This window comes from Halichoerus grypus, chromosome 14 (genome assembly GCF_964656455.1).
Source record: "Halichoerus grypus chromosome 14, mHalGry1.hap1.1, whole genome shotgun sequence".
NCBI lineage: Eukaryota > Metazoa > Chordata > Mammalia > Carnivora > Phocidae > Halichoerus > Halichoerus grypus.
Window position 1 is genome coordinate 56583763 of NC_135725.1, and position 27332 is coordinate 56611094.

The 27332-nt window shown below is 39.0% G+C and overlaps 1 long non-coding RNA gene and 1 pseudogene across 1 annotated transcript in view; both read right to left on the reverse strand.

Moving 5' to 3' along the window:
• Positions 1-27332, reverse strand: part of LOC118518301 (uncharacterized) — a 193112-nt gene that overhangs the window by 22200 nt on the left and 143580 nt on the right. The gene's annotated exons all lie outside the window — the stretch shown is intronic.
• Positions 20854-20948, reverse strand: LOC118518348 (U6 spliceosomal RNA; annotated as a pseudogene).

Genomic DNA, 27332 nt, shown 5'->3' on the forward strand with positions numbered 1-27332 from the left:
AACATTAGCCATAATATCCAAAAAGTGGAAACAAATTTCATCAACTGGTGAACAGATAAATAAAATGTGGAATATATATACTATTTCAGCAAATAAAAAGCAATCCAATACTGATAGATACTTCAATATGAATGAGTCTCAAAAACATCATGTTAAATGAAAGAAGCCAAATACAAAACACCACATATTGTATGATTCCATTTATATGAAATACTCAGCATAGGCAAATCTATAGAGATAGGAAGTAGATTAGCGGTTGCCTGGGACTGCAGAGTAGCAGAGTAGGGTGCTGACTGCAAAGACACATGAGGGATTTTAGGGTGATTTTTTAGTATAGATGCTGCCGAAGCCAGCACACATGAGCGTGTGTGTGTGTGTGTGTGTGTGTGTGTGTGTGTGTGGTGATAGAAATACTCAAATATTTTTATTGCGGTAATGGTTGTATAACTCTGTAAATTTACTAAGAATTATTGAACTGTATGCTTTTTAAAATTGAAGTATAATTAACATACAAGGTTAATTGGTTTCAGGTGTACAACATACAAATTGTATGCTTTGAAAAGGCCAGTGGAAGTAGCACACGTATCTTCAACTGGCTCACACGATGGGCTAATTCAGGAGAACCAGGCTAGGGCTAGGGACAAGGTAGGTCCTGGAGATACCAGAGATGTAAATACTTGTTCTCTGTTTGCGAAGGGCTCATATCTTAGAGGTTGTCAGGAAAATTTCAGTGAAAGGATTTTTTTTATTCCACATAGTGGATTGGATAAGTTAAGCAGAACATTTGAAATTTCGTGGCTTTCAAGGTTTAACATATATTCTAGTGATATTTATTCTCCTATTTGAAGGGTTCATGACTTTTTACTTCTCATGTGTTCATCTTCATAGGATGACTGCCTTCAAATCTGATAACTTTAACTTCAAATGGTGTCTTCTGTTTTCTGATAACCACACTCTTGAAATATACTCTTAAATGAATTTGTTCTTGTCATCAGCTCAGTGGTTTCTTCAGTCTACAAAAGGAATGAGATAGGTTTGACCAGATGTCCCAGAACATCTTCTAGATGTAGGCTTCCACGAATCTAAGTGTGTTTTTCATTTGCTGTGTAGCCTGGTAAAATCTAGAATTTGAGGACACACCTGATTATTTGTTGGGGAAATTAAGTGGTTAAAAAAAGCTCAGGGATGAGAAAAGGTAAGCCAGGAGAGTGGCAGCAAGCAATGGGAAGAGAAACACCAAGAGTCGATGATGTTGGACTTTTGTATGGAGAATAAACATGTACAATTTAAGAGGGTATATAGGAGAGTGAGCCAAGCATGTAGTGTTCAGAATGTATTCCTAAAGTCTGTGAGGGCTGTAAGACCAAACCACACTGCAAGAACAGATATTACTAATCATTCATTCATCTATTTTCTTCACATGTTCACCAACCAATATGTTTTGATCCCCCCCTATTGCCAGGAGTAAGGATGCGCCTAAGGGCCCTGACTTGGCTTCTGTTCTGCCTGTATTTCAAGCGTAGGGGTCATCTCAGTATCTTATAAAATATACTTATGAAAATATCTTCTTTTCTTTTTTTTATTTCAAAGAGTCTATATGTTCTTGAACATTATGAAAAAAATTAAGATGAGGTCTAAAATTAGCTTCTCATGCCTGTAATAAACATTTCCAGAAGGTACTACCTTCCCATGTTTCTTGAGCACTTTGTTTCCCTTACTTAATATTACACAGTACCTTCCAAGTTCACATATATAGCCACAATATACAACTTTAGACTTAAATATGAGAAAAACTTTAAATGACCATAACTGATTCAGTCATCCAATATGAATACCAATAACAAAATTAAAAAATGATCAAAGAATTCCCTCCAAAAGAATCCCCTAGCCTCAGATAGCTTTGTGGGTAAGACTTTCAAACTTCAAAAAGCACATGATTCTCATCTTTTATAAACTGCTTCAAAGATTTAAAAAAAAAACAAAAACATGGAAACTTATCTAATTAATTATTAAAAAACTAAAACTACATTGGTAACAACATTTAAAACAATAGCAACAACTATAAATCAAAGTTACATATCAATATAAATGCAAAAATTTGGGGTAAAACACCTACAAATTAAACTTTAAAATGTATTTAGAGAATTCCCACCATGTCCAAGTAGGATTTCTCCAAGAAATGGGAAGATTTTTTAAAATTAAGAAATATACTAATATTAACATTTGTACAGACTAAAATAGCCACAAATTCCTTGACATTCCACCTATTGAGAGGAAGGGTCTTATTTGGCCTCGTCTTGAATCTAGGATGATCTGTGACTGCTTTGACCAATTTAGAATGGTGGAAGCAATATTATGCCAGTTCTGAGTCTAGCCTTGGAGAGGTCCAGCCGCTCTCATTTTGGTTTCTTGGAGCCCTGAGCCACCTGTGAGAAGTTGGGCCACCCTGCTACAGAGTCCACATAGAGAGGCTCTGAGGCTACACGGAGAAGGACCAGAACCCAGCTGAGCACCCTTCCAGCTATCCCCACCGATATGCCAAGCAGATGAGTAAAGCCATCTTGGACCCAGCAAACTACCCCAGGCACCAGCTCCAGACCATCAAATGACCCCACTCAACATCAAATGGGAAGAAGAGTCATCTGGCTGAGTCCTGCTTAAATTCCTAACCCACAGGGCACCTGGGTGGCTCAGTTGGTTAAGCTGGGCGTGGAGCCTGCTTAAGATTCTCTCTCTCCCTCTGTCTCTCCCCACACTCACTCACTCTCTCTCCAAAAAAAAAAAAATTCCTAATCCACAAAATCACAAGATATAATACAATGGTTGTTGTTTCATTTTGGGTAGTTCGTTAAACAATTGGATAAACAATAGATAACTTAAATAATGGCATGTGAACTGACAATTCACATAAAAAAGAAAATACCTAATTTATATACACAAATCTTTAATCTTACAAGCACAGCATAGGGGAACCCACATTACTCTACTATTTTTGGGTGCAGAGTTCATGTGATCTTTTTGAAATGTAATTTGGCAATATGCATTCAAATATAAAATTTGCAGACCCTTGATCTAGAAATTTCACTTCTAGGCATTTTTTCTAAGGAAATAACCCATTAAGGGCACAATGATCTATGTATAAAGATATTTTCTGTAGAGTTATATATAACAGAGAAAAATTGTTAACAGTCTAAATGCTCATCAGCATAGGACTGGTTAAATAAAATACACACATCCCTCCAATGACATTGTATGCAGGTACCAAAAGGGATGCCTGGACGATACAAACCAAAATGGTTATGTTTATCTCTAAGGCCTAGAATTATGGGAGACTTTCACTTTCTGCTTTATACCCTGCCCCATTATATATTAGTTTTATTAAAAAAAAATAAAAGTTACAATATTTGAAAGGAGGATTCTATATAGTTCGGCCTAATTGTGGAGTTCTGTCCTGGGGCTTGGGACCCATTCTCAGAGTCACAAAAACTCTCCAGTTGCCAGGCTTGTCCTCTGTGTATATATGCTATTTCCTCTTAGGATCAAGCAGGGACTGGTTTGGCAGAGAGTAGGATTCAAGTGTTTAGCATCTGATATCCTAGCCATCTGCCTCTCAATTTATAAATATCTATTGGCACCCAAGGAAATAACTATGTATGTATACATGCCACCTACAGTTTGAATTTGTAAACAGAATAATTTCATACCTCTCAGGCATCCCTGGAATTAACAACTTAACATGAAGACCTTTCTCTACCTAAATTCTGAATCTGTGTCTGTATCATATCCTTACCCAATGTCTTCATTATCCTACTTCTAGCTCCTTGATTGGGTTTCTTTTAGGGTACCAGTTCCCCTGTCACTTACCTCTATGTTGCATGTGTTTCTTTCTTTGTGTTATTCACAAAGTTGAACACAAGCAGCCCGAGGCACTGTCATACTCAGACCAGTGGTCTCTGGGCTTCCAAGGCCTCCAAACATTTCAAAGTTCCTCTCCGAATCTTGCTTAAACCTACTCCAGGAGCGCCTGGGTGGCTCGGATGGTTAAGCATCTGCCTTCGGCTCAGGTCATGATCTCCAGGTCCTGGGATCATGCCCCATGTCAAGCCCCATGTTGAGCTCCCAGCTCAGCGGGGAGTCTGCTTCTCCCTCTCCCTCTGCCTCTCGCCCTGCTTGTGCTCTGTCTCTCTCTCTCTCAAATGAATAAATAAAATCTTTTAAAAAAACCTACTCCAGTTATCTAGAGAACTGGACAATCCTTTCTTATTGGGATTGACTTTGACTTGAACATGTAGCCATGGTAACAACTGAGCGTTGGTGATAATAAGAAACCTTATTTGGAGGAGAACTCTTTTATTGTCAAAGCAGCTGTGTGTGTGTGCCTTCTTATCTGTCTGAATCAATTATTCATTCCATTATTAAACAGAGCTTCTTCTTAAACTGTATCAGAAGCAGGCTGATACATATTTAAAAGAGACACGGAATCGCTCTTTCTCTCTCTCCAAAAATAAATAAATAAAATTAAAAAAAAAAAAGGGCACCTGGGTGGCTCAGTTTGTTAAGCCTCTGCCTTTGGCTCAGGTCATGAGCCCAGAGTCCTGGGGTAGAGTCCAGCATTGGGTCCCCTGCTCAGCAGGGAGTCTGCTTCTCCCTCTGCTCCTCCCTCTGCCCCTCCCCCTACTTGTGCTCGGTCTATCTCTCTCTCGGGGAAAAAAAAAAGAATAAATAAAATTTTAAAAGAGACGTGGAATATTCAGAATGGAGGGAAAGCAATCCAGGTGAAGTTGGAAGCATTGAAGAGTAGATGGGAGACCAGCAGGATGGTAATGGCACTTCTTCTGGAGGAGACAGTGATGGGTAAGGAGCCCACTGTTTGATTTTAAGGAGTTACCAGTCAAGAGCTATTTTCTTTTCTTCATAAAAGTAGAAATATCTAATTTTTCTTGAATACATGTTTACTGCTAAAATTCATGTAATACAAAGGAATTTACAGCCACCTCATACCTCCTGTTTATAATCCCATACCCTAGAAATAAACACTGTTACCAGTTTATTCTACGCACTTACAGATATTTTATGCATATATTGTTGACACACACATTTGTGATATGTATGTATGTGTGCGTGTGTATATATATTTAATTTTTAAATACAAATGGGGTCTATATCAGTTAGGATTAGATTTGGCTACATATAATAGAGAATCCTAAAAATACAATGTGAACAAAATAAATGGTCACTTCTCTCTCACAAGAAAAAAGAAAAAAACAAAAACAGGAGGTAGGTAGTCCAGGGCTGATATGGTGGCCCCATAGTCATCAGGAAGCCGGCACCTTCCATTTTCTCATTCTATAATCCCTACAGTATGGTTCTTGTCTTCATGGTACAAGATGGCCCAAACCTCAACCATTACATTCCAAGCAGCAGACTGTAAAATGTGAGGAATAAGGACAAAACTGTCTTTTTTAAGGAAACTTCTGATTACACCTCATTGACCAGAACTTAGTCATATAGCCACATCTTTGCAAGGGAGACAGGGAATATAATCTTTTAGCTGAGTGACATTGTGCCTAGCCAAACAAAAGGGTCCCTTGATTGGAAGAAGTGGAAGGTTATTTGGCAGGGAACTGACATTCTCTCCCAATGTCATACTATTCTTAGTGTTCTGTAACCTGCCTTTTCTGCTTAATATATTTTTAATAGCTGAATAGTATTCTATTACATAACTATTACATGACTATTCTATGCTGTAACTGGTTTAAATCCTTATCAATGGGTATCTCAGTTGTTTTATTTCTTCCCCCCCCCCCAACAAAGATATTTTCTACTCCTTGTATGTGAAAAACATAGAAGACAATTTCCATGATACCATTAACTTCTGGGCTCTCACCTCTCTCAACATTTCTAACTTTGTGCTCAATTCAACGCAATGTGCACTTACTAGAAGCCACTTTCCTTTCCTGTACTTTATATATAATGCTCCTTGAGGCTCTGACCAGAGCCCCTTCTTATCAATTCTTATGGCTTCAAATCTCATCCCTCTGTGAGTGGGTCCTAAATCTTTAGCCCACTTGTAGGAATTTGTCCTACAGATATACTTTCAAATGTCAAAAGATATATATTCATGAATTCTCATTACACCATTATTGGTAGTAACAGCAAAAACAACCACAAAGGCAGAAAAAAAATCCTGGTTTTCATTAGATAAGTCAAATAAATTCTGCTACTTTTATGTAATGGGATACAATGCAACCGTTAAAACCCATTGATCTATGTGTACTACTATGGAAAGCTATCCAAGACATATTACTGGGTGTAAAAATAAGATGCAAAGCAATATGCATAACATTATCACATCTGTGTTAAAAAATAAACAAAAAAAGTATACAAACATATTCTGTAAAACTTGACCTTCATATTGTAAGTAGAGTCTAAAAAACTCAGTGGCCCAAGAAATGAGTTTCCTTTACTGTGAGGTTAATGAAATGACCCCCACCGGGAGTTAAGGTCCAGTTTGAAAACCCAAATCCTACCTAGTCCTAACTGCAGTTTGGTGCTACCTGGGGCCAGTAACCCACTCCAGTTTAAATATTCTTGGGTGGTGGCACCTGGGTGGCTCAGATGGTTAAGCGTCTGCCTTCAGCTCAGGGCATGATCTCAGGGTCCTGGGATTGAGCCCCATATCAGGCTCCTGGCTCAGCAAGGAGTTTGCTTCTCCCTCTCCCTCTGCCTCTCTCCCCTGCTCATATTCCCTCTCTCTCTCTCTCTCTCTCTGTCACATGAATAAAAAAAAAAAAATTAAAAAAAAAAAAATTCTTGGGTGCAGTTTCTGGAACAGCAGTAGTGCTTCCAGAAATCCTGTGATTAATTGGCTGCATTTTACCTAGGGAGATTGGGCCCAGAAAATAATGAGGATATGGAAACCCATTTTTTTGCCTCCCCATTTCCTGAGATAGGGCAGCCTGTTGACTTCCTTTCCCTCCCACCCACCATATCTCACCTCTCTGCCCTAAAGCCTGGGCTGAGATAGAACAAGAGCTAAATTCATTGTGTCAGAATCTCAGCTCCCCCAGGGCCGCTCTGCCAGTTACATTGCATATGCTTACATTTACGACAAGTTATGCTGTTTTCTTTACATTAGTATGTCTTTTTAAAAGTAAAATTAGTAGACCTGGAAGGAACTGCTGAACTGGAAGGAACAGTGGTTATGAACAGATAAGCTATGGTTGAAACCACTTGATTAATAGTATTTATTTTTAAAAGATTTTATTTATTTATTTGCGAGAGAGAGAGAGAAAGAGAGAGGCAGAGGGAGAGGGAGAGGGAGAGCAGACTTCCTGCTGAGCAGGGAGCCAGATGCGGGCCTCCATTAGAGGACCCTGAGATCATGACCTGAGCTGAAGGCAGATGCTTAATCAACTGAGCCACCCAGGTGCCCCTGATTAATAGTATTTAAAACACACATGCACTCACACACAGTATGCGTATCAAACTGCTCATGCTGGAGGCAGCGTCGCCCCAAGGGGCCAATGAAGAGATTGACAAAAAGCTTCCCCACAGTCCTAATTGTAAAATCTCCAGCTTCTCTGATGACAAGTGACACAGAAAGGACATCAACTGACCTTACCAAAAAGCTAAAGGGAGCATTTGTTGATTCAAAAACCCTCATCCAAAGGTGATACAGGTCCCCAAACTTGCCACTTAACATCTCCACTTACCACCAGACATCAAGAACCAGAATGATTTGGGGGGAATTAGGAGTCTTTTTTTTTTTTTTTAAGATTTTATTTATTTGACAGAGAGAGACAGCGCACAAGCAGGGGGAGCAGCAGAGGGAGAGGGAGAAGCAGGCTCTCTGCTGAGCAGGGAGCCCGACTCGGGGCTCAATCCCAGGACCCTGGGATCATGACCTGAGCTGAAGGCAGACGCTTCACCGACTGAGCCACCCAGGCGCCCCGGGAATTAGGAGTCTTAACATGATTCCTGCATATCGAAAAGACAGAAAGCTGGCAATGGAACGTGTGGAAGGCATCCCAGTGGACCATAGTGAGGTCACCTTCATACCACCACTTCAGGGTGACACGAACAGGCTGCCCACTCTGTTTCTGCGGTTACCAGGCCATAGTAACTGTATGGGTGATAGAATGTATGAGTAGCAGAGTATATTGCAACGACTCAATGATCACAGACAGGAGATATGGTGTATAACTCAAATGTCTATTGAAAATTGGAATCCATGGTTGAGTGACCTTGTGTCTTAAGCCTTTTTTTCTCATTTCTTATATTTGAAGAAATAATATTCCCACTTTTTCTCAATCCCTTTTCTTCTTGTTCTATTGCATTTAACAATTATATTAAGAATTGCTTTTCTTTTTCCTCGTTTCCCTTAGGAAAATAACAATAGGTGTTTAAATTAAAAGACATACAGATCACTTTCTAAAGATTATGTGTTAGCATAGTTAATCATGGAAATACTCTTTAGGCAAAGCAGTTACTTACTTGTTTTTAAAGGTGACTAGTATATATATACATATTATATATATGTATGTGTACATATATATATATATGTCATACAAAGGGGAATTCATAGTGGAGATTCATAGAGAATCCTTATGGGGATTCTTCTGTTATTCTCAGCAATCTTTTTTCTCAGAATTTTTCTTCATTGCAAAATTCTATTTAAAATATATTGTCCATTAGAATGGCATTATTAATCCATAAATAGAACTTATTCTCTCTAAATCACTCATGGGTTACAAATATTCACATATAAGCTAAGTCACGTTTTATTTCTATATAGGGGAATAAATGATTTTTTAAACTCGCTTATTCAACTCAATGTAAAGATGTATCAAAAACTACATTGGCTTTATGATATGTAAATTGGAGCACTTTCAGATTATTCTTCAAATATCTTGGGATGGTTAATTGATGTATGCCTAATGCAAGTAATTTCTATTTTAAATTTACATGTGACAACTTTTTTATGCTTAGTCATATATAAGAAACATGTTATTAATAACAGCAACAGCAATAAAAAACACCTGAATTGTATTGAGATTAAAAACTGAAGCTATTTTTCAAGTGAAAAAAATTATTGAATAGAAAACATTATCCCGAACGATTCAAAGTCACTACATAGCATCAATAAAACTCAACATGATTCGACTGTTCATACACACGTCTCCAAACACTGTTAGATGTTTCATTTCTCCTTATTCCCACCAATAATTTAAAAAAATCAATGTCAATACCCAAAGCTAAACAAAACAAAATAAAATCAAAACCATCAAAGCACAAGAAAAAAGAAGGGCTTGTATTCTGGGGAGAGGGAGGATAGAAACAAAATACAGGTAACAACAGACTAACAAAGAAAACTTAACTGTATTATCTTTAATACCGTGAATACAGTTACTGTTTAATGACAACCTGAAATAGCAAAAACATGGGAGTCAAACAATAGAATCTTTCCCGTCAAGCAAAAGGAAGTAAACACAGGAAACCTCTTCCCTCTGGACAATATAGATACTAAAACAGCTGTTAGTCAGGATGTGGAGAAAGGAGGGGGGTAGACAGGTGGTTTGGATCTACACATGTGCCCCTAACTCTCCTGAATTCTGATACTTCACTCCCACTCCCAACAACCCTTCCTTTATGTAGACTCTCCAAGGGAGAGCTACCACTACTCATGGAAATGAACCAAATCCTCTAAGTATACTGGAACAGAAAAAAAGATAGTTGCTCATCACTCTTCCAGAGCATCTGTACATAAAAATATCTACTTCCTTCCTTATAGGAAAAAAGAAATGAAAAGAAAAAATAAATTCACTAGGAAGCAAAGTATACAAAGACCAATATATATCTTTGAAATTTGTAATTAACAATTGATTTTTGTTCTTGTATATCCCATTAATCTAAATAATTTGGCATAGAATCTAGGACATAGTAGCCATTCAATAAATATTTGCTGAGTACATGAATGAATAAAAATATATCACATAGCCAATATTCCTAAACTGAGGACAGCAAGGTTATTGTTTCTTCTCCACTGAATTAAGTACAGCTCCTGCCACAGCAATTCTGGTTTGCATTCAGTACACTTGAGGACATTAGGAACTAAAGTTATTATATTAAAAAGAAATCAAATCTGTACACAAAGCAAACATATACTGTGCACCTACAATGTATAAGGCTCTGCACTTCATGCTTCCCCCCTCCCACTCCGCCTGCTTGTGATCCCTCTCTCGCTGTGTCTCTCTCTGTCAAATAAATAAATAAAATCTTAAAAAAAAAAAAAAAAAAAAAAAGAAGTGTAAAACAAGGCCCTGCCCTCAAGATACAAGTCTGTTTCTCCCTCCTGCTCCGGGTGATGTGAAACACTGGCAAAATCAGTGAGGCAGCTAAGCCCATAGCAAATGCCCTTCCTGTGAAAACATCCTTGGCTGTCTGGCTGTCTCACAGGGGGCCATGACCCCAACCACAGGCGAGAGCAGGAACATCTGAAGGAGCACAAAGTCAGATGAGGTACCAAGAGAGCCAAATGGAAGGGACAAATGTAAGCGATAGGGCTTCCTGCCGTGCCCTGCCCTGAGTTAAAGGTTTATCATCCTCTGGCTCTCAAGAGATCCCCTGTTTCGTCAGCCATCCATAGAGGTGACTGAAATGTCATACCAGTTCTGAAAGGGTAACATAGTTTTTTTAAAAAAGTGATTCTCCTTGCAAATACTACTGACTAGTAATCCACTATGTGTTTATAGCAATTTGTTCATTCATTTGCCAATTGATAAATGTTTCTAATTTTTGACAATTATGAAAAAAGTCATTATAAACATTTGTGAATAGGTTTCTGTGTGGCTATATATCTTATTTTCTCTTGGGTAAATATCTAGAAGTGGGATTGCTGGTCACACGTGTAAGTGTATGTTTAACTTTTTAATAAGTGCCAAACTCTTTTCTTTTTTTACCTCTCCACCCCTATAACTGTCGAACTGTTTTCTGAAGTATCTATACATTCTGCATTCCCACCAGTGATGCATGTGAGTTCCAATTTCCCTGTATCCTCACTAGCACTTTGTGTTATCAGTTGCTTTTAAATTTTTTTATTTGATGGGTAGTGGTGTGTTGTAGTGGTTTTCATTCGTTTTCATTCATTCATTCATTCATTCATTCATATCTCCCTGATAACTAATGATGTTGAGCATCTTCTCATATGATAAGTGGAGAGGTGGTTTGGAACCACAATATTTGCCATTTGTCTTGAATATTTGTTTACAATATTTGACAGTTTGCTGGACAAATTAAAATTATATTTAGTGATAGTTTGAGACCCAGCATGATGTTAGGCCTTTTTTCTCTACAAAATACCTAAGTACTTTAGCAGTCTGGGACCAAGTTTTGAGGTTTTTCTGCAGGCTGGAATAAAATCCAGACGCCAAACCCCATGCTTCCAGGTTGTAGCCTTTGAGTGTCTCAAGAGGAAGAGATATTACATTAGGGCCTCTCTGTCTTTGAGGGGGATGAATGCCAATCCCGAAACCTTCATGCAACTGAGTCCTCAAAACCTTAGCTCTGTGTCTCCGCTGCTTTCAGTGAGTTGCCAAAAAGCCCCAGAACCAAATTTCAGCCCTTGGGTTCCAGGATATAGTGTGGGTCATTTCCCAAGATTTCAGTGAAGCTCTGCCTTTCAGTTTCCTTTTGACTATCAGTAAATCCTCCTTTGGTTCACCTTTTTGAACTCTAATCATTTCCTTGTTCTAATTTCTTACTATCTCATTAGGTCTCCAATGCATGCAAGAATGTGTGTGTGTGTGTGTGTGTGTGTGTGTTTGTTTTTTCAATTGTCTTGAATTGGAGGTACAGTTGGAATCCTCTCGTTTATCAGTCCTTGAATCTGAAATATGGACTAATATTCTAAGGGGGAGACCAAAAATAAACAAATAACCAAGTGAATAGATACATATTATGTCAGGTGGTGAAAAGTGCTATAGAGGAAAAATAAGGAAGAATAAAGGAGGACATAGGAATGCCAGGGATGAGAGAAAGAGTTGTCAAAAAAGATCTTTCCAAAATGATAACATTTGGGCAAATAACTCTGAAAAGTGAGAAGTAGTTGTTCTAGGAAATTTTGGGTGTAGCTGGAACAGAGTGTGTACAAGGAGAACAGGGGGCAAGATATTAAAAATGTGGAGTCAGAGAGGTAGCTGAAGGTAAGGTCAGGTAGGGCCTTGCAGGTCATACTGTTTTCAGATTTTACTCTGAATGAGGAGTAATTAAATGTTTTGAGCAAAAGGGTGACTTAATCTTACTTGCAATTTAAACAGATCCTTCTGGCCTCTATGTTGAGAAGAGACTGTGGTGGGGAATGGATGGGAAAAGGGGGAGGAAGAAATGGTCCCATTAGGAAGTTATTGAAATAATTCAGGTGAGGGGGTGAAGTATGATAAAAACTTGGACCAAGAAAATAGCAGTGGAGGTGGTGAAAAGTGTTGAGATGTTTTATATACAGTATTTTGCAGCTAATGCTAACAGGATTTACTGATGGATATAGGGTACAGAGGAAGACACAAAATAAGGTATTTGCCTGGGCAACTGGAAAGACAGAGATTACATTTCCTGAGATGTAGAAGACTGTTCAGGAGAGGTTTGTCAGTGGAGCAATTGAGGATGTTGATGTAGAATTAGAGGTTTGATTTGGGACAGGTTAAGTTTGAGATCCCTATTAGATATTTGAGTGGAAGTGTGAGGAGATGGTTGGCCATGAACTTGTAATTTAGGAAAGAGGTCTGGGCTAGAAATGTAAATTTGGGAATTGTGGGTATGTAGATGCTTTCAGAGCTAAGAGACTGGGAATGGCGTTACCTACAGAGCAAATAAAGACAAAGAATTAAAACGTTTTTAGGCTAAACCCTGAAGTGTCTTAACACTTAGCAGTCAGTAGATAAAGAGGACCTGACCAGCCAGTGGAATAGAAGGAAAACCAAGAGAAACTGATGTCTCAAGCCAAATGAAGGTTTCAAGAAGGAAGCATGATCAATAGTTCTGAGAGGTACAAATAAAGCCATGGATTAAACAGTGTTCAGGTCACTGATGACCTGGACCGGGGCTATTTCAGTAAACGAGATTGATAAAAGGAAAATGATTCTTCTTTTTCTTTAAAAATAGATTTTATCAAGTTTAACACAGGAGATGATGCTTATTGTACCAACATGAGATTTACCAATTTTCCTCTGAGGCGGTTAATGTGAATTACATTGATAAGCCAATTGCTCAAAGAGGTTTTAGTTATTCTGAATAATCTCATCATTACTTAAATTAGGGCCTTTAATACTCTCGAAAGACATACCTTTACTTAAGAAGGAAAGGGCAAATTTTAGAAAAGTAAATCCAAACAATAAATGGCATTGGCATTAGAATGACATTTGTTCTTTGAGCAAAACCCAAGGAAAACAATTCTAGTAGGACCCTCTGGGCAGCAGCAAATAACAGCCTTGCAAGCTGTCATCTCGACAGATAGAAGTGCTTCCCCATCCCTGCCATGAAAAACGCTCAGTGGTCTGTCCCTTTATTTATCTGAAGTATTATTTCTTTGACCTCAGAAATAGCTTTGTCTACTCTATTTCTGAATTGTTTTTTATTTTGCCTATTCTCAAATTTCTCTTATTTATCTAATATTCTCATATTTTGTGAAATGGGAGCAGGTGGGTATTACATATTTTTTGAGCTCTTATAAAAAGCAAAAGAAACATTTAGAATCTTAAAAGAACACAAACAAGCCTTCATGTCTACAATTTCTCAAACATTTTCTTGAATAAGAAAATATTAATAATAAAACCTTGAGTACTACAATTATTTCTAAATTCTGTATATCACTATAATTAGTTCTTCCAAACTTTGGTTTAAACATAACTTTCTTGGGGCGCCTGGGTGGCTCAGTCGTTAAGCATCTGCCTTCGGCTCAGGTCATGATCCCAGGGTCCTGGGATCGAGCCCCGCATCGGGCTCCCTGCTCCGCGGGAAGCCTGCTTCTCCCTCTCCCACTCCCCCTGCTTGTGTTCCCTCTCTCGCTGTGTCTCTCTCTGTCAAATAAATGAATAAAATCTTAAAAAAAAAAAAAAACAAAAAAAAACATAACTTTCTTTTCCCCACAGAATGTGTTTATTCTCTAAATTTCCACACAGAATAAGAAATTAAATTTTCCTTCATCAGAAATAGTTCCCGTCTTTCAATTAAAATTTTGTTTCAATAAAATATTAGATATGTTTAAGCTACTTAAAATATTTAAAATTGGGAATGGTTCCTTTTTAAGCTCATTTTGATACCGTTATGGACACAGAAAACCTTTTGGTTTGAAGAAAAATAAGGCAAACTAATTGCATGGTTACAATATAACGGTGTTTAAGAATGATAATGTTGGAGACCATCACACTTGGGTTTAAATCCCACGTATTCAACTACCTAGTTTCATAACCTTGAAGTAAGCCACTTAATCTTTCTTAACCTCATTCCTCATCTATAAATGGGGATAATAATACCTGCCTCGCAGGATTATGATGATGATTTTACAAGATAATATATGAAAAGCACTTAACACAGGGCCAAGCCTTGGGTAGGTGCTAAATAAAAAATTACTATTGATCACCATGATCATCATCATTGGAACTGGACAATCTCCAAAGTCAAGTAGCTTAAAACAAAACAAAACAAAACAAAAAGCTAGAGTAAGTATGATCATTGCCAAAGGTTAGAATTCGATTTCACCAGGGAGATATCTATATTAAGGCTTTAACAATAAAACACACTAAAGGGGAAAGGTCGGAATGATTCATTTCATTCCTTGTGCTGGATGACAAGGATATACATCCTTGGATATACATCTCAAGTTAGCCTGACAACAACCCCAGAAGGGAGATAGTATATGCCCACCTTATGGATGAGAAAATGGGAACTCAGAGGGGTGAAGTGATTTGGTCAAGACCATACAGCTTTTAACTTGCAGAATCACCACTCAACTCCAATTTGTTTGACTCCAAAGCCCTGTTTCAACGCAACTTCCAAAGTAGAGTCACTTTAGGGACGATTTCAACTGGACCACTCACCCTCATCCAGACTAGATCTAAATTGAAAACATGAGCTTGGGGGTAGCACAGGCCTTACCAACCCTCAACTTTTATTCTCTCTCTTTCTTATCCATAATCTAATCACACCAAAACCCCAGAATTAAGAGAGTTAGTAACAACACCTGCTGCCTGCATATAGCCTAACTCTGCTGGCTCGAATCTGCCAACTCTTCTCTGCATGGAGTTGGAGTATTTCACTACCCTGGATAGTGCCCTTCCCCGTACTGAGTGAAGCCGGTGGAGCCGGAACAGGATTGACTATACCTCCTGTGGTCCTAGGAATGCAGCTATGATAATTACCAGTCAACTTTGGGGTGAAGAAGTTGCCTGACTCAGCAAGGCTGGCATTTCCTCCTACACAATTCTCTCCAGTTCGTTGGCAGTGGTATCCAGGAGAGGCTGGAGAATTCTGATAACAGCTTGCTGGTTGGATTCCAGGAGAATAGCTCAGATTCTGCGGAAGACTCATCAGAAAGTGGAGAAATACTGACAAAGGAAGTTAATGATAACCCCTTTGGAAACTTTGACTACCTCTACAGATGCCTTCACAACTATTTAAAGCATCACCTCGGAGCTAACTGAGACACCAGAAGATGAAACAAACCCCATGAATGGAAATTAACAATCAGGCTGTGACCCACTTAAGTAGGTGTTATGCTGCTTGCCAAAGGCCTGCCAGAGAGCACACCCTGGGTTAATGGCTTGGTGCCTTCGCTTTCATCACTTTTAGATGGAAATTACAATTGTCTCCTAATTCCCTTGCAGAACTGTGCCCTCTTCCTTCTTCACCTCCATTCTTGCTAGCTTTTCCTAACTGATTAACTACTTCATAGAACACAACAAGCAAAGAACTAGAAAAGGTGACAGGCTCAAACAATTGTGGATATTGACATGTTGTTATATTTACCATACAATATAGAAGTCACTGAATCTTGAGTGAAGACACTGTGTATTTGTGTAAGCTGTGGACAATACTTGGCACACTCAGAGTGATTCATAAATGTTCTTTAAAGGCCTTCCAAGCTCAGGACCCAATTAATACCTCTAGTTACACTTCCTTTGCTATTTATTTATTTTTTTAAATTTATTTATTTTTTTAAAGATTTTATTTATTTATTTGACAGAGAGAGAGATAGCGAGAGCAGGAACACAAGCAGGGAGCGTGGGAGAGGGAGAAGTAGGTTCCCCACCAAGCAGGGAGCCCGATGTGGGACTCAATCCCAGGACCCTGGGACCACGACCTGAGCCGAAGGCAGACGCTCAACAACTGAGCCACCCAGGTGCCCTTCCTTTGCTATTTAATCTATGCTCTTATCTAGCACTGTCCAATACAAACAAAATGTGAGTGACTTATGTCATTTTAGTTTCTAGCAGCCATCTTTAAAAAATTAAAAGAAGATGAAATTAATATTAATAATATATTTTAACCCAATGTATCTAAAATATTATTTTAACATGTAATCAATACAAAAATTTATTAATGACATACAACATTCTTTTTTGGGGGGTACCAAGGCTTCAGAATCTAGTGTATTTTGTTTAAAGAGTTATTTAAGAGCATGAGCTGGAGAGAGAGCATGAGCGGGAGGGTCAAAGGGAGAGGAAGAGAGACTCTCAAACAGACTCTGCACCAAATGCAAAGGCTGATGCAGGGCTTGATATCAAGACTCTGAGATCAGGACCTGAGCCGAAACCAAGAGTTGGGGGCTTAACCGACTGCACCACCCAGGCACCCCTGGAATCTAGTATATATTTTACACATACAGCTCCTTTCAATTCTGACTAGCCACATTTCAAGTGTTCATTAGCCTGACGTAGCTAATGGTGACCTCACTGGACAGTACAGCTCCAGTCAAAGAAGTTGGAAGAATAAACAAATAAGGAAGTAGTACAAGTTCTCCAGAGGAAAGGAAACACAGAAGGATTTAAGGCATTCTTGTTGTATAAACTTTGCTCCCCAGGAGGGTGTGTTGAGACTCAATAGGAATTAACCCACACCATTTGGTCTAATTTTGAAGGAAGTAGAAGCTGAATGAAGAAGATGTCCAAGTTGTAAAATGTCTTAAAGGCACAGAGCTTTATAAGCTAAGAGTTTTCGGCCAAGAAAAAGACTGTTTAAATAAGCCCGTGAGAATGATGAGAGATGTGAGGATAGGGGAAAGAAGGATCTATTACTTCTGAGATCCTTTCTAACTGGAGGTTTTATGATTCCATATTTTCTATCAACTTTGTAAATGAATACTTTTGAAGTGTTTTACAAATGTTTATTCTTTTTAAATAATTTAACTATTCAATCTAAAATGTTGTCTATGCTACAAATTCAGGGAACGAAAATTTTAAGTGCCAATCCCACCCTAAACAGAGGAACATGGTTCCAAGTTTCTGGGGTTCACATAAAAGAAGGTTCTAACTTATTTGTAGGTACTTTGCATAGTTGCCTAAAACACTGACTTTGGAATCTGAGACACCCAGGTTCTAGTTCAGCTCTCCTAGTTTACAGGAATGGCAACTTTGGACGAGTCTCGTAAACCCTCTACATATCATCTACATGATGGAAATAATAATATCTATCATCCAAGCTTGGTGAAAGAATTTACTTAGATAATATGCAAAGCTCCCACAAAATTCTCCATAAATGGTAGTGATTATGCCTTGCTACTTTACAGTTTTGATTATTCAAGTATAGCCATTCCCATCTAGTAAAATCTTCGGAATGGTTTCTTCATGTTGGTGGAAATTTTCCTTATAGCAACAGCCAAATAAGTGGCTTTATAAAATAATACTTCTTCTAACTCCAAAGGGCTCCCTTCCAAAACAGCCACTTAGGAACAAGAGCCACTGAAAAGTGAGTGATGTCCTCTCAGTTCCCATGGCAGGAACTGGTTTGTGTAGCAGCATCAGACTGAACTGAGAAGAACCAGGGACCAGATACATCCTTTGCCAGGGGGCTCCCAGCGGAGTTCTTGCAGATTATCCTGGTGTACTGTGGCTCAAATTCAATTCTAAGCTCTAGTTGTGTGACTAAAAGCCTAAAGGAGAAAAACAAACAAAACAAAACCCCCAAACAGCCTCAAAGTCCTCTGGCAACAAGAAACTTGTGGCTATCCCTCTACTAGGGCCAAAGGGCCAAGAGAGGCATTTCCAATTTGTAGCTCTCCTACCAAGCAAAAACACAGAAGAGGTTTCCAAATAAATGTACATTCATTAAGAATAAACAAATCACAGCAGGGTGTGTGGATGGGAAGCAGCACAAAATTTATTAGCCATCTCTGTTTGATAGCACACATTTAGAAGTCTTGTCAGAGAATGGTACCTGCTCACAGGACTCACTTTCTTTTAAGTCACAGCTTTACATCATTGGCTTATTCTGCAGACAATATTGCTCATTCCCAAGGATTTGCTTAGCATTTCTAAAATATCACACTGACTAGAGTACTTTAATAAGCTCCATTGTTCAGGGTCTTGGATCCTTGACTGATAGGCCCCACCCAAGGAACTGGTGCATAAAATAGACAACTTCAAGGTCGAGAGCCTGGTTTTGAGCCAGACAGACTGACCGTTAGAACTTTGGACCTACTCATTACTAGTTTGTGATCTTGACGAATTACTTTAGTCTCTAAGCCTCAGTTTCTTCTTCTATAAACTATGAATAAAAAGATATCTACTTCATTAGGATTGTTATTAGGATCAAATAGAAAGTCTATAAAGTGCTTAGCATAGTGCCTGGCATGTGGTAATATTTCAATAAATGTTGGCCGTTTTCCTACACAAGACTGGTGAGAATGTGTCTTCACAATTTCCAAAAACTGAAACTAGAAAATTGCCAAATGATAGCAATCTATGCCATCCCAACAATTTATACAACAGAGTAGGATTGCAGCAAGACCATTTACCTGGCTCCACACAAAGCTCCTCAAGAAGAAAAACACCTCTGACTAAAGAACAGCCTGTTAGAGCTAGAAGAGCCCTTCGAGACCACTTTTCTTTTCTTTTCCAAATAAACGAAACCTCTGAGGGGTAAAGTAACTTGTCCCACGTGAAGAGCTAGTTAGAGGCAGGGCCCAAGTTCAAATCCAGATTTCTTGACACTTAAGTCTATGATCCGATGCGTTCAAATGCTTTTGTGGTTAAAACAACTCTTGAAATGGCAAGACATGACTGATCATAGGGAAAATCTCCTGTATTTCTCATTCATCCCATTAGCCACTCATTTGAGACTCCATGATTGTATTCTAAGATGCTCTCTCAACAGCAAACAGAGAGCAAATGACTACATGAAGCTGCAGCCCTGAGAGCCATCACCACCATCAGGGCAGATTTGCCTAAACTCATTTGAGAATAAGGTACAACGTGTGAAACACTTCATCAAATGCCCATGACCATTCATGCCAAAGAACTGGGAGAAATCATAGAATTCTATCCTCTCACCTGTAACCCAAGAGGTATTTATGGCAGGTGAAGAAGGTTGTGCCAGAGAGTCTCTACAATGATACCCAATAATCCCCACTTCCTGGTATTCCCACCCTGTGGTAATCTCATGCCTTAGAGCGTGGACTGAATTTATTGACTTGCTTCTAACAAACAGACTATGGCAGAAGTGATAGGATGTCAATCCTGACACAAGGCTATAAAAAGATTGCGGCTTCCATCTTGGCCACTCTCTCCCTGGAGGAGCCAACTGCCATGTTGGAGAGGGCCACATGAATAAGCTTGGAAGCAGATATTCTGAGGCCTGATAATAATCATGTTAGTGAATTTGTAAGCAATTTTTCAGCCCCAGTTAAGTCTTGAGATGACTGCAGCCCCAGCTAACAGCTTGACTGCACTTTATGAGAAATTTTGGGCTAATGCACCAGCGAAGCTTCTCCCAAATTCCTGACCCACAGAAATTGTGAAATAATAAATGCTTACTGTTTTAATCTGCTAAAATTTTGTGGTAATTTGTTAAACAACAATAAATAATGAATACAAAATGCAGACATGTTTGGGATAAAGCACCCCTGAAGAGAAGGCTTGATGCAATTGTCCCTCAAAGAGCAAATACCCTTTTTTTAAAAATTCATTTAGCCAACATATAGTACATCATTAGTTTCAGATGCAGTGTTCAATAATTCATCAGTTGTGTATAACAACCAGTGCTTATCACATCACATGCCCTCCTTGATGCCCATCACCCAGCTACCCCATCTCCCCACCCACCTCCCCTTCCCCAACCCTCAGTTTATTTCCCAGGGTCAAGAGTCTCTCACAGTTTGTCTCCCTCTTTGATTTCTTCCCATTCAGTTTTCCCTCACTTCCCCTATGATCTTCTGCACTATTTCTTATATATGAGTGAAGCCATATATGAGTGAAACCATATGATAATTGTCTTTATCTGATTGACTTATTTTGCTCAGCATAATACCCTCCAGTTCCATCCATGTCTGTGTAAATTGTAAGTATTCATCTTTTCTAATGGCTGAGTAATATTCTATTGTATATATATATACCACATCTTTTTTTTTTTAAGATTTAATTTATTTATTTGAGAGAGAGAGAGAGTGAGAGAGAGCATGAGAGGGGAGAGGGGAGAGGGAGAAGCAGACTCCCCACCGAGCAGGGAGCCTGATGTGGGACTCGATCCCAGGACTCCAGGATCATGACCTGAGCCGAAGGCAGTCACTTAACCACTGAGCCACCCAGGCGCCCAATATACCACATCTTCTTTATTCATTCATCTGTCGATGGACATCTTGGCTCTAAAAATATGGAACGCTTCATGAATTTGCATGTCATCATTGCACAGGGGCCATGTTATCGTTCCAATTTTAGTGTATGTGCTGCTGAAGCGAGCACAAAAAGCAAGTATCTTTGTTCTCATCACAGACAGTCCAGAAAAACAGTAACTCATTTTCTGTGAGACCTCTACAAGGCTCTATGAAAATCAGATAATTATATGTGTATATCAGTGCTATTGCCTGGGCTGTGAAAAGTGGGAAAATTTAGTTTATTGCTATCCTCAGTGCCTGGCCCAGGTTGGCTTTCTAGAAATAATCATGAATGAATGAAAGATCATCCTAATGGCGTAAGTATGGATCTTCACCAGTATCACGGAGATAATATTTAAAAAATATCTTCCATTATTTCCTTAGTAATTTTTTATTAATCAAGGGGTTATTTCTTTTTTTTTTAAAGATGTTATTTATTTATTCATGAGAGACAAAGAGAGAGAGAGAGAGAGGCAGAGGGAGAGGGAGAAGGAGAAGCAGGCTCCCTGCCGAGCAGGGAGCCCTAGACAGGACTCGATCCCAGGACCCTGGATCATGACCTGAGCCGAAGGCAGAGGCTTAACCATCTGAGCCACCCAGGCATCCCTATCCAGGGGTTATTTCTTTCCCATGCATCCCAACTGCCTTAAAGATAAGCCAAGAATAGTGCTGTCCTAGGGAAGGAGGAGGTTAGCACCAACTCAAACAAATGTTTTGGGTTTTTTTTGAAAATCAGAAAAAAATTTTATGAAGTAACATTTTATTTTATTTTTTATTGAAGTATAATTTTATTGAAGTGTTAAATTAGTTTCTGGTGTACAATATAATGATTCAAACATTCTATACATTTCTCATTGCTTATCAAGATAAGTGTATTCTTAACCCCCTTTATTTCCTTCACCCATCCCCCCACTCACCTCCTCTCTGGCAACCACCAGTATGTTCTCTGCATTTAAGAGTCTGGTTTTTTGTTTGTCTCCTTTTACTTTGTTCATTTGTTTTGTTTCTTCAGTTCCACATATGAGTGAAATGACTGGTATTTGTCTTTCTCTGACTTATTTCACTAAGCGTTATATCCTCTAGTTCCATCCGTTTTGTTGCAAATGGCAAGATTTCATTCTTTTTATGACTGAGTAATATTTCATAGTATATATATACCACATCTTCTATATCAATTCATCTGTGAATGGACACTTGGGTTGTTTCCATATCTTGGTTATTATAAATAATGCTGCAATAAACATAAATCTTTTTGAATTAGTGTTTTTGTTTTCTTTGGGTTAAAAGCCAGTAGTGAATTGCTGGATCATATGGTAATTCTATTTTTAATTTTTTGAGGCCCTCCATACTGTTTTCCACAGTTACTGCACCAATTTGCATTCCCACCAATAGTGTAGGAGGGTTCCTTTTTCTCCACATCCTTGCCAACACTTGTTATTTCTTGTGTTTTTTATTTTAGCCATTTTGCGGGTGTGAGGTAATATCTCACTGTGGTTTCAATTTGCATTTCCCTGATGATTAGTGGTGTTGAGCATCTTCTCATGTGTTTGTTGGCCATCTGTATGTCTGCTTGAGTCCTCTGTCCTTTTTTTAATTGGATTGTTTGTTTGGTGTTGAGTTTGATAAGTTCTTTATATATTTTGGATATTAACTCTTTATAGGATATATCATTTCCAAATATCTTCTCCCATTGAAAAGGTTGCCTTTTTGTTTTGTTGATGGTTTCCTTCACTGTGCAAAAGCTTTTTTGTGTGTGTGTAGTCCTAATAGTTAATTTTGGTTTTGTTTCCTTTGCCTGAGAAGACATATCTAGAAAATTTTGCTATGGCTGATGTCAAAGAAATTACTGCCTATGTTTTCTTCTAGGAGTTTTATGGTTTTAGGTCTCATATTTAGTCTTTAATACATTTTGAGGCCAAGATGGTATAAGAGGGTGGTCCAGTTTTATTCTTTTCATGTAGCTGTCCAGATTTCCCAGCACCATTTGTTGAAGAGACTGTCTTTTTCCCATTGTATATTCTTGCCTCCTTTGTCATAGATTAATTGACCATATAAGTGTGGGTTTATTTCTGGGCTCTCTATTCTGTTCCATTTATCTATATGTCTATTTTTATACTAGCATCATACTGTTTTGATGACTACAGCTTTGTAGTATATCTTAAAATGTCTTTTTTTTTTTTTTAATTCCATATCAGGACAGACTTGAAAACCAGATGTTGCAGAGAGAGAGAAAAAAAAATTATAAATTCTAAAATATTCTTTTTTTACATATAAGAAGCAATGCTTACATGTCTAAAAATAGTTTTCCTCCAAGCCATGGGCAGAGTGGACTCAGAAGTGACCCAAGGAAAGCTCCTGTAAGACAGGAATAGGAAAAAAAAAAGTATTTTTACCAAAAGAAGAAAAGAATAGCAAGAGGTCAGGTGCTTGGGCCCTGGCTTCCCTTTGCACCTTTGCTTCTGGGTGGTACCTTAAAAGGCTATGCAAAAGAAAACTGTAGAAAGTTTGGGAAAAGGAAAACCAATTTGGGATTTGGAAGCAGAGTACACCATGTGCACATGGAGTATGACAGCAGCACAGAGGAAGACAAAAGAGAATTATATAAAAGAAGTTATACTTGTTGCTCTGCTTGGTATTCATTTTGTTAAATTTTAACCCCAATTCACAAGCAGGTCAGCTTAGGTTTGCCTGGTTTCAGGAGTGCCCTGGAGGCCCAGGCTTAGGTCATTCCGTAGCCTGTGGGAAGAAAGGTGGAATGAGTGTTGTAGCTTTGACTGACTCCCACTTTCTTCTGAGTGACAAGATCCTGCCCAGAATCGGCTGTCCACACAGCATTCGCCAGCAAGTTCTGTCTTTGCTGCTTTTAGAGTAACCCTACTTATTTCCCTTTTGTGGCAGTGTGGTTATAACCACGGGCTGATAGACCTGGGTGCTCACCTCCACCCTGCCAGTTGTTAGTTGTCTGACCTGGAGCAACCTTCTCTGAGCCTCAATTTAACAAAATGATAATAACTAGGTAGAATATTTCAGGGCTTACAACATGAAAAGCACTTTACAAAGCATATAATATGCCTTATCTCCTTTAACTCACACTTTCACCATAAGTGAAGTAAAAACTGTTTTTATCTTCATTTTACAGAAAAGAAACCTGCCAAAGTCACACAGCTAATAAGTAGCGGTAGAAACTGAATCTGGGTCTGGCTGACTGCAAAGCCCATGAAGTTAATGGCCATATAGGAGGATCCCTTGATAGGGCAGATGCCCTGAACACCTCAGAGCATAGGGACCCCTTACATGTAATGTGCCTGCTCATCTGTATCAATCGTTGGTTCTGAATGAGATTAGCACTGATCCCTGTGTGGTCAAGGTCACTTTTTTCTGTGTATATACAACTTTTAAACAAGCCCCACGTTTATGCTAACAAAACTATTTGGATCTGTAACTATGACTTGCCAATTTCCATTAAGCTCCCTTCTGGGGCGGGGGTCATGCCACTGCAAGCTCCCCCTGGATTTGGAGACAGATGCCTGCTGGTGACTGCCTGGGGCAGCGTACCTTAAAGCCAATGACAGCCTGGGCAGGTTCCCACTGCTGAAATTAGCCTGCAGGATCCTTGTAGGCAAAGGTATATTTTAGGACAGCAGTACCAAACAGCATCACAGAATGGCAAATGATCGGAAAAGAGCCTCTTCCGCGTTTCCTCTAATGTCCAAACAGTTCCTGTTCATGTTTGACCCTATTGCTTGTATAGAGTGAAAGAACGTATTTATTTGTTACATCAACAAATATTCATGCACATACAATTCAGGACCTGAATGATAATGACTTTCTTTTAATAAATTTTAATTATAATAAAACAAATTCTCTTCTTCATAGGACTGCACCACATTTTAGTTAGCAAACTTATTTATTGCAAATGATTTCATTATCTGCTAAATTCTTCCATGGGAATCATTTAGAGTTCCTGGTAATAATAATGACTGATGATAATGCTTCTTAATGAATTACCATGAGTAAAAGTATGACTCAATAGCCCAGTATGGAAAGAACTTTCTGATCTAGATCAGGAATATTCAAGACAGAAAAAAACTTAGATGTTTTATGCTACACCACCACCTGCCCCGCGGGCATAATTTACAAATCAGGAAGCAGGCTCAGAGACTCTAGATCATTTTCAAGGTCACTCAGTGGGTTTGAGGCACAGTTACGGGTCCTGACTTCCAAGTCACTTCACCACACTCCCCTCCCCCGTTCACAGTCTGCCATACAGCTATGGCAGTTACTGTGAACAAGTAACTCACTACTCCCCATTTTGGGACTGGAACTCAGAAGTTATTATACAGGTCATATTCATAGGAAGAATTCAAAATAGTCATCGAATAGAAAGTTGAAATGTCCTAGGAATCCAAATCCAGGAAAAATTTATTAAACCTTCAACAATGCAGACACCCAGCATCTCATCTCATTTGTACAACAATCCATGGGAGTGACATAATTGCCCCATTTCACAGCTGAGAAAATGGGGCTTAGAGAGGGCATGAAGTGCCCTAAGTTCACACAGTAAGTAATGGAATGAGGATTTATTATTGGACTTTGTGATTCCAGTCCAGGCCCTTTCTACTTCCTCATGGCAACACTGTATTGAAGTTTCCATTGGCACCCTCCAGGGGAATAACTAAGGATCTCCTTGGCTCTATAAATGACCAGACACTGCATCATTGCTATTTCCAGTGCCCATTTAAAGTAAAGGCATAGCACTGGGCTCATGGCCCTTACCTTGAGGAATTATTCTTCCTTCTGGCTGATGAACTGAAATTATTCAGAAAGATCTTGGGTAAAGTGTGACTGTGGGCATGAAGGACAATGGTAAGTGAAATAATAATAAATTACAAACTCAAGCATCTTCCCTACTGTTCCAGCTTGGACAGCTTATTACTGCACAGATAAATCCTCCAACTAGCTCAGGAAAAACATAAACATCAGCTTTTGCATTTTGTCCATATTGATAGCTGGTCACGTGCCAAGTGAGTTTGCGATTTAGTATGCAACAGTAAAACCTCCAAATCCACCGTCTTTGGCTTGTATTTGATCCCCCTCCCCACCCCCACCCCCAGCTCAAAGGCTCTGCCGTTCATTTCTTTTCTTTTTTTTTTAAGATTTTATTTATTTATTTGACAGAGAGAGAGAGAGCACAAGCAGGAGGAGCGGCAGGCAGAGGGAGAGGGAGAAGCAGGATCCCCGCTGAGCAGGGAGCCCCATGCGGGGCTCAATCCCAGGACCCTGGGATCATGACCTGAGCCGAAGGCGGACGCTTAACCGACTGAGCCACCCAGGCGCCCTCTGCCATTCATTTCTATGGCAGCTGGGTATATGTAACTCTTTACTAATCTCCCCTGCCTCTTACAGATCAGCTTCTTCTTTTTTTTATTTATTGCATCAGCTTGCTATGTATGCTAGAGACCTTTAAATATTTAAAGTTGTAATTTAACAAACTACAGAGAAGCCAGAAATGGAAGTTTGGATTTTTAAAAATTTTCCTATACAAAAGGGTTAGAAATGCACTAACCCAAAGAGGGAAAAGGCTGAATTTCCAGCATAGGTTCGAGAAGTTGCTGGATATACTGTCTTTGTAAGGTGACGTCACCTTGTTAACTATGGCATGTACAGACAGAGAGCAGAGTACGTATTGCCCACTTGTCCCACCTTCCGAGCTTCTGCCGGAGCCACTGCCCTTTCCTCTCGCCTTCTCCTCCTAACTCCCCAGTCCCTGCACACCTGCACAGCCCTACAGCCGCAGCCTCACCCCCGTCCACTGGCACAGCTCTCACCATGACCGGCAACAACCTATGATCGCTAAATCTGTTGAGTCCTTATCATACTTGTCCTTTGTGCCTAACTGTTTACTATTCCCTCCTTCTCAAAACTCTCCTCTTTAGGTCAATAATAATAATTATTGTTGTCATTAATATTATAAATTTGCATTAATAGAGTGTTTACAATCTATAAGGTGGTAGGTTAAACACTTTACATGCGTTCTGTCCTTGAATACTCGTAACCCCATGGGGTCAATATTATTCTTATTCCTATGTTACAGATGAAGAAATTGAGGCACAAAAGGTTAACTAATTTGCCCAGAGTGACACAGCTAGTAAACAGCAGAGCCAGACTTTAACCCAGGCTTCCCTTTCCCTAACTCCAGAGCCCATGTCTGTAAACCTTATCCTACATTGCCTCATAAAGTTTTCAAGACAGTGACTATATGGAGACAACAGAACCATTAAAGCTACATCTAGATTGCAATTTGTTTTTCTAAATTTGAGCTAGAGCAATGTTAGAAAAGAAAATTTTTTTAAAAGGTGAGAGTGAAAATATACCATAAAAGTACTACCAAATAAATTTTAATCTTTTAGAAACACATTAAAGTAAAATAGAAAAGCATTTGATTATCTCCAAGATTTTTCTCCACATCTTG